This window comes from Callorhinchus milii, unplaced genomic scaffold (assembly GCF_018977255.1).
Source record: "Callorhinchus milii isolate IMCB2004 unplaced genomic scaffold, IMCB_Cmil_1.0 Scaffold17, whole genome shotgun sequence".
Lineage (NCBI taxonomy): Eukaryota > Metazoa > Chordata > Chondrichthyes > Chimaeriformes > Callorhinchidae > Callorhinchus > Callorhinchus milii.
In genome coordinates this window covers 14,905,189-14,914,123 of record NW_024704758.1, presented here as the reverse complement: position 1 = coordinate 14,914,123, position 8,935 = coordinate 14,905,189, and the positions used below count along the sequence as shown (strand labels likewise).

The 8,935-nt window shown below is 46.1% G+C and overlaps 1 long non-coding RNA gene across 1 annotated transcript; it reads left to right on the top strand.

Moving 5' to 3' along the window:
- Window positions 1-2,159, top strand: LOC121850332. The gene is made up of 2 exons (XR_006085552.1): window positions 1-328; window positions 1,870-2,159. It is a non-coding gene; the product is annotated as an uncharacterized LOC121850332 (long non-coding RNA).
- Window positions 2,160-8,935: the final 6,776 nt, after the last annotated feature.

Below are 8,935 nucleotides of genomic sequence, written 5' to 3'. Positions count from 1 at the left end.
AAGCTTTGCTTATATTGTGAAAACTGATCCCTTGTAGCCAGCCAGCTCTGTGTTTATTATCTAATGACACTCAGTCACATGGCATTCCCCATTTCACCAGCATCATCCATAATCACAATGCAGACTGCAATACTGACTACTAGTCAGTTTGGGTGGTGGGCAAACCACTAGCACAGCAATGTGCTAACAACGGCTAGACGCTATCTGCAGTAGAAGTTGGAGGAATATTGGCTGAATGGAACTTTTGATTTATGGAATTACCAAGCGAGCAGGCGTCAGTGACATCTGTTGCCGTCTATCTTCAGTCAGAGAATCACTTCAGACCCAGGTCCGAGCTTCCGAAACCGTTTCAATATTTCACTTGTTGCGTTCATCATTCGCTGGAAACGCAGACAGAAAGACAGAGCGTGGGGGGGGACACAAAGCTTTAGCCGTGTTGCATAATGGATGGATGGATGAGCTCGAATTCCCATTGATTTTAGTGGAGTAATAAGGAGATTAACGGAGAAATAAGCTGTAACTGCCCGAACCTGCACAACTGCAGGTTGTTAAGTAACTGAATCCACCCAGCAACTGCGGGATCCAACTGGTGTGCTCAAGCAAGACTTGTTGGATCCAACAGGTGCAGGCAGTACAGTGATATTTATCCAAGTCAGCCTTTGGCTCATGTTCCAGCATTAACCTCAGGCTTGTAAAACTTTGCAATGCAGTCAAAGATTTCCATGACATTAGTAAGATTGGCCTCAGCAGGAATCTGGACTCATTTTGCCTCGTGTTACGGATCAACCCTTGCGGATTCTTGGAAAACACTGTACAAACTCTGAACAGTTCAACGCTTTTGGACGTCCTCCCAACCTGAAAGATGCTGTACAAATGTAATTATGTTGTTGTTGTTCTGCTGCTGCACGGATTAATCAAACCGATAAATTAGTTCAGGAGGCAACCCAGTCTGGAAATGACCTCTTAAGTTTCCTTACTCCACACAGAGCCTAATAATAATCCTCCAAAAAAACAAAACAATAATAAATTGGTCATTTTCAATCCATGACTGTTTGTGGGACATTGCTGTGCGCAATTGGCTGCCGCGTTCGCCCACAAATATACAGTCAATTCACTTTACAGTGTGTTCTGTGAAGCGCTTTGGGACGTCCTCCCAACGTGAAAAGCGCTATATCAAATGCAAGGATTATTATTATTATTATTATTATTCATTACTTGCTGTATGTCGTGCAATATTGAGTCATTTCTCTATTATTTGCACATCTCTGTTGCTATGACACCAATTTTCCTTATGCAGACACAGGGAAACTCCTGAATGGGAATAGCATATGTGCAGTTCTTCACAATAATCCATCCCTGCCAGTCGGACACCAATCCTTTTAGTAGCTTTACGGCACTGTTGCTTCTGATAATATCAGTACCTTGACCTATGATGGGGGTGGGGGAATGGGGGGGGGGAGATAACATATTCCACTTGCATTCCATGTGGCACATAGGAAGCATTATATCTTGAGGACTAGCACAGCTGCCTCAAGACCAACTGGTTCACCTCTTTCTCACAGTGACAGATGACACTGTGCCTTACTAGAAATGGAGAACATTTCAAGAAAGTAAGGTAGCAAATGCTTTATTTAGCAAACTAAACTTCTCCGTGTAATGCTGTTTATCGGAGATTTTTCTCAGAATTTCGCAGGGAAGAGAACCTTGTGATAAACAGGGTGGTTACATATTACAATAATAATAATAATAATCCTTACATTTGATATAGTGCCTTATCATGTCATTGAGACGTCTCAAAGCGCTTTGCAGAATATACTGTGATGTGGAGTGACTGTGTATTATGTGGTTACCATCTCATCCGAAATACAGAGCCTCCAAAGAAAGGACGCCGAAGCTTTCTCACCGACATGGATTTTGATATTACGATCAGTGGACTGGAGCCCGTGGGGGTTTCTCTTTCCCCATCACAACAAACTGATGCCTCACAGAGGAGCCTGTAACATCAATCAACAGATACCGTCCTACATCACTAAACTGGAGTACAGAAATACGGACGGCTGTAACCGGAGACTAATATTTCATTATCATTCTCTGTAATGGGCTGACTCTCAAGCCCAATGTCAGTGTGACCCCATTGTAATAAAACTTGCAGACAGTAACGAAGCATGGGGAATATAATTCATGGGGTCCCGCCTAGAGGTCAGATCACAATGTTTTCTGCTTTTGTGCATTTAGATATTTATTGGTGCATCGCACTCTGCTGTACGTCTGGCTTTCAGGGAGGTAGATTGCTTGAATAGTCCAGCATTATAGCATCTTCAACCCTCATTAGCCTTGAACTGTTCTCCAAAGGCATTGAAGTCTGTGTCAGGAAATGGGAGATGCTGATCCTGAACTTGGTGGAAACCGCTCTCTTTAGCAACCGGTCACCATGTATTGTACCAACGTCAGACAAAGGATTTTTTTTCTTCTGATGTGAAAAGGGGTCGTGGTTCCTCACCTGAGGCACCATTCGGGCCAATGTTATTACTCTAAACAAAAATTGAAGTATTGCAGCCATCCCGTTTACAAACTGAGCAAAATGTCTGCACGAAAACTTTACCAGGGACTAATGTGCCTTTAAGGAAGTTAGGTGAGAAGCAGTCCCAGATCCTCTTACTATCTGTGACTGTATTCCTATCGTCCCTATAGCAGCTGCAAACCTAATACCACCTCCCACACCCCCCCACAGCACCACCCCTCCCATCTATTTGCGGCTCACAGCAGCGCTTTTGCAAGATGCTGATTTTAAAACCTTTTGAAATCAAGAGCTCCCAAAATATTTTGGAACCAAGGAGGTCAGTTAACGGCTAAACATGAGGAGTACACATCGGAGTGTGGTGGGAGGGGGAGAGTCAATCTGTGCCTCTCAAGAAAGAACCAAATAGATATCTGTCTCTCTCCTCCGCTCCCCCTTCCTCTCCCCCCGACCCCACTGGAACGTGTGGAGTCCTGTAGCTCAGTGGTTAGAGCACTCACTTTGCAAGTGAGAGACCTGAGTTCAATTCCAGACAGAGGGCGAAACCTTGGGCAAGTTTCCTTACTCCACACAGAGCCTAATAATAATCCTCCAAAACCAAACAATAATAAATTGGTCATCTTCAATCCACGACTGTGGGACATTGCTGTGCGCAATTGGCTGCCGCGTTCGCCCACAAATATACAGTCAATTCACTTTACAGTGTGTTCTGTGAAGCGCTTTGGGACGTCCTCCCGACATGAAAAGCGCTATATCAAATGCAAGGATTATTATTATTATTATTATTTTTATAGCAATAACTTATGTTTGGATTTACGTTACCTTTCTCGTCAGCAGAATGTCTAAACGTATTGCGTAGAAATTCTTTCGGGATGTTTTAAGTCGCTGCCTTTCAACCTCCCTCAACTTCTGACGACTGGATTCAGAATAAAAACCATTAAAAGCCTTCCACCGCTTGCCAGCATTCCTGAGCCGTGAGCTCTTCATTTCTAATACGCACCTCAGGCATCTGGCCACTGTGTGTTGCCTGTGGTACTCTGGTGGGGTGAGGAATCTTACTTCAAGCGCTCCGAGACGCAGTCTGGCCCGAAGGGCGCTCTCTAAAGGCAAGTTGTCGTCGCTGTTCTTACTACCCTGCCCAGTAGATACCAAAACACTGGCCCAGGCTGCCTTCAATCCCAATCCCACAGTTCCTAGTGAAATGAGAGAAGAGCAAATTATGAGTCTCTCTCACAATTACTAGTGGAAGAAATCCTCAAACGAATGCTGGTTCTGTTCTCTACAGCTGTAGGCTGCCATCTGGTGGAGCGCGGTATTGGGGGGTTGGCTGAATCCATGCCAACCGCATTCTGCTTCGTGCCTCGCAACCAACGAGTCAACAGTCGGGTCTAATTCCGTTTCAAATACTGTAGAGTCACAGCCTGTCCTCCTGCAGCCCAGGAGACAGTGCTGAGGGTTATTGGGTGTCAGTGTTGGATGGAATATCAGCCCCCATGGGATCTGGTCGAAACAACAACAACAACAACATTTATACATTTATAGCTTGCATTTCTAAAGGGCTCCTCTCGCAGGGCAGGGTCCCAGAGTCCCACAAGCAGCAGCTGCAGAAATCAACTCAACTCCAAGAGGACAGAGGTCCGCAGTGACAGAGGCAGCATTTGGGATTAAACTGCCGCTTACAGAGGGAAGAAGAGGACCAGGGGGAAAATGCAGCTTTTCCCTTTTGCGCATGAGGTGTCTTTTTGACATTGAAAGTATTCCAATGGGAGCAAATTCCCCCTCCCCCCCCCCGGGGTCTAGATTTACTCTATTTACATAGGATTTTTGATCATCCTCAATTTGGCGAGTTCTTAAACGCAGCCTGAGTTTCGAAGCCTGATTTCCTCAGGCATCTCTTAAGACCTACAGAAGAACAAGCTTCAAAGTTAAGATTGGCATTCAACAGGTTTCCAGGTTCTGGAATCTCCAAATGAAGTGTTACACAAAATAAAGGGAATCCAGAACCGGGGAGGGGTGGGGGGGGGGGGTGATTTTCACTGCAATTGTTTGCAACAGGATAAACCTCACTAGAACTGATCAGTTTATTGTGAAGTGGAGTTCGGTGCACTGAGATTAATAATAATAATCATAATAATAATAAAAATTCGGCCAGAAAATGAGAACATTCTTTAATCTGGCAGGCAACTGGCTTCCAAATCAAGACTTGACTTTCCTGAAGTTCAGCTCTCAATGTTCAAGGCAAAAAAAAGATCTTAAAGCTGCAGCAGCAACAACAACTTGCATTTATACCGCGCCCTTCACGATGGGGTAGCGTCCCAGAGCGCTTCACGGTGACGGAGTCTGACAATGAGCCAAGAGGGTTTTCGGGCCACTGCTTGGGCTTTCCTTGTGTGGTGAGCAAACCATGTTGTTATTTCTGAATATTTTTGTTCTTTTTGAAAATAAAAATGATTGATCCCCCTGTAACGTTGTCTAGATTCCCTCAGCCATGCCTGGGTTACATCACAGTGGCTGGCTCGCTCTTCTCGTGTGCGTGCATTGAAACTCAGCCAATTCTTGAATGTCACCTTGGAGCAGTGAAGGAGATGTTGGCTGTTAGCGAAGACGGCTGGCTTTAGTGAGATATAGATGCCTGTACTTGTTCCTGCTTTTAACTCACTGAGAAGCTCTTCCTTTTGTAGAGTTGAGACATTTCACACTTGGTTTGAGACTAACCGTCTCCACTTGTGTTTGAAATACAGTCACTCCACTTTACCGTATCGACTTTGAAACGCTTTGAGACGTCCTCCTGATGCGAAAGGCACTATATCAAACGTTAGGATTATTAGTATTATTATTATTATTTTCCTCCTCTGGTTGTGGAGTCCTGTAGCTCAGTGGTTAGAGCACTCGCTTTGCAAGTGAGAGACCTGAGTTCAATTCCAGGCAGAGGGCGAAACCTTGGGCAAGTTTCCTTACTCCACACGCCTAATAATAATCCCTCCAAAACCAAAAACAATAATAAATTGGTCATTTTCAATCTACGACTGTTTGTGGGACATTACTGTGCGCAATTGGCTGCCGCGTTCGCCCACAAATATACAGTCAATTCACTTTACAGTGTGTTCTGTGAAGCGCTTTGGGACGTCCTCCCGACGTGAAAAGCGCTATATCAAATGCAAGGATTATTATTATTATTTTAATAGCTTGAGATCAATTTGGAAAATAAAAGTCCCTTCCCTCTATTGGACCTCACCCTTCCAGAATACACACCCTACCTACGTACCTACCTGCCGACCGATCTACCTACCAACTGACCACTGACCGTTCATTCGTCGCAGCATCCAGCTGTTCTTACGAGTCCAGGTTCTGTCTTCAACCACCTTTCCTGGTAACCTGTTCAATTGTTATTCCCTTTGATATCTTGCCTGAGTAACTATGATTGACGTGTGATTGTATCCACAGCTCCAGTAGGGGGCACAGTACAGTAATAAGGGAGCTCCAGCCTTGGCCAACACAGGGTGACCAGGAAAGTCCTTATGTCATTACCACGTCTAAGAAGTCTTAATGAAATGATGATTTTTTTTTAGATAATAGGGTAAATATCATCACTTTTTGGCGGACCCCTCTCCATTATTATAATAAGAGAATAATAAAAATAACAATAATCTTTGCACGTGCGAGTGCTCTAACCACTGAGCTACAGGACTGCACAAAGGGTTTCAAGGGGAATAAGACAAACAGACAGTTCACAGACCAGTCCCCAGTGAAGCTGAGACCACAGTAGGAGTACAGAGCATCACCAACTCAGACATTTTATTCCATGTGCCATAAGGACGAGACAATGAGCAGTGAAATGTAATAGTTATGTCCTTGTCCTCTGTGGGCTATTGTCATGGAAACAGAGGGTGGAATTGACATGGAATGGGGAACCCAGGCCACATCTGGCTTGAGCGTGTTTTTTTTAAAATGTTGTAGCCGGGTGAAAAATGGTAAATACTCATTTTCCTGACACAGCCATTCATCATTTTAATGAGCCCACAAACACTACCTCTCTCGCTCTCGCTCTTGCCCTCTCTCGCTCTCGCTCTCGCCTTCGCTGGCTCTCGTTCGCTCACACGTGTCACAAACAGGTGTGGGGTTCACTGTCTGAGTTGAAGGTCAGGGCAGAACACAGAGCTGTGTTCTAACACCTTGTACATGGTTTACAGGTGGCAAAGGAAAGGAGCTGGTCGTGACATCACCTCGCCTGGTGACAGAAGTAAAATGGCTACAGCGCAATGGTTTTGTGCATCTCCAAACAGCCTGACACCTTCCTGGCTGCTGTTAAGGCCTCTCACTTCGACCGTGTTTCCGGCCACCTTCCCCCCCGCCCCACCCCACCACGCACCTCCCTCAGCTCAAGCTTCCGGTCAGCTGTAATGCGTTTTGAGCCACGCTCCCAACACAAAAAAAATTATATCTCAGATAATATTTCACCCACCAAATACGTTACTGTCAGTTCACTTTACAGTTTATCCTGTGAAGCGCTTTGAGACGTTGTCTCAACAGCGCGGAGAAGGCTATCCATCCCACTCTCCTCCTTCTCGCTAACCAATTATCTTCCTTCACTGAGAGATAATCCTATTAGTCCCCACAACGCGTAGAACATGATATGCACATTAGAACATATTAACATATTCCTAATACTGGTTAATTCCCAGCGAGCAGCCATCTTCAGTAATCTCAAGGGTCCCAAATTAATAAGAAAACGGTTCGTTTTAATGGCCAGACGGTTAACTGGGGGGAAGGGGGAGTGGGGGGGGTAACTGAACAATAGAGTTGTTTGATAGACTCTCTTCCTTGGTCGTATCCTTCTAATGGAGATACAAGATTAGTGGCTTATAGACAACCGACAATATCTCCTCCATCTCTGTAATGGGGGCATCATCCCACAGCAATTGTCCTTGATGATGGATAATTAAACTCCCCCCCCCCCAAAAAAAAGCTCATCTCTTGTGCTGGAAGGTCAAAAGTCCTTGGTGTATGAGATCTCTCATATTGAACAACAAGCGCTGAGCCATTCAAATGTCACTGATACAACGCACTTTTCTTCTTGCGAAAGGTCCACAATGAGTTGCTTATCTTTCTAACTCCATAGCAGCTGTAGGTCCTTTACTTATCATATCACAACAACAGTAATATCTTTATCTCCCGGAGAAAGCAATCTGTGCAGTGTTTCCCGTGCCTGGAATTAAGATGATATTGGCCCGATATTGCCCAGTAAGCTGAGCCCACACCCCCATATCAGACAGGTCAGGACCCCTTCATCATGAGAGGTAGTGTGGTAGAGGTAGTGTGCAGACAGCACTTAAAACATAAAATAATATTAATCCTCGCATTTGACACAGCGTCTCATCACGTCTTTGAGACGTCTCAAAGCACTTCACAGGATATACTGCAAAGTGAATTGACTGTGTATTTTGTGGGTGAAACTATACTATAATAAGGATTATTATTATTATTATCTGGATTCTGACACCTATAGCTGTGTGTGCTGTGGGGTGGGAGGAGACAGATGGAAAAATCTGTCTGCTCTGAGCTCAGCTTTCCACTCATTCACTGATTCTGTGAATTCCTCTGAGTAAAAGCACCTGATTTCACTCCAACCAAATAATAACTCTGTGGTGACTTTAGGTGGAGTGGAGTATAACTCGGCTGTGTGTGTGGCTGATTGTACACTGACTGCTCAGTGTGTGAATGAGTGGGAAAACCTGATTTGCTCTCATACACATCACTTAGACTGGAGGGGGTGAGAGGGGGAGAGGGAGGGAGTGTGTGGAGAGAGAGAGAGAGAGTGCACTGGAGCATTGCTAATGCAGATCACTGGGTGTGAGCAGCTCATGCAAAGGCACAGATAGAGGGGGGAGAGAGGAGAGGGGGAAGGAGGAAGGGAGGGAGAGAGGAGAGGGGGAGAGAGGAGAGGGGGAAGGAGGAAGGGAGGGAGAGAGGAGAGAGGAGAGGAAGGGAGGGAGAGAGGAGAGGGGAAGGAGGAAGGAGGGAGAGAGGAGAGGGGAAGGAGGAAGGGAGGGAGAGAGGAGAGGGGAAGGAGGGAGAGAGGGAGAGAGGAGAGGGGGAAGGAGGAGAGGAGAGGGGGAAGGAGGAAGGGGGGGAGAGGAGGAGAGGGGAAGGGAGGGAGGGAGAGAGAGGGAGGAGGGCTGCAGTCTATGAGATGAGATGATGGGTCCTGGTCTGAATGCACCTGTTTTCCACTGAAAACAAACCCCCTCCCCCACCCTCCCCCCACCCCCCATCACCCCCTCACCCCTCACCCCCCATCACACCCTCACCCACCCCCTCACCCCCCCTCACCCACCCCATCACCCACCCCATCACCCACCCATCACACCCTCACCCCCCCTCACCCCATCACCCCCCCTCACCCCCCCACACCCCCAC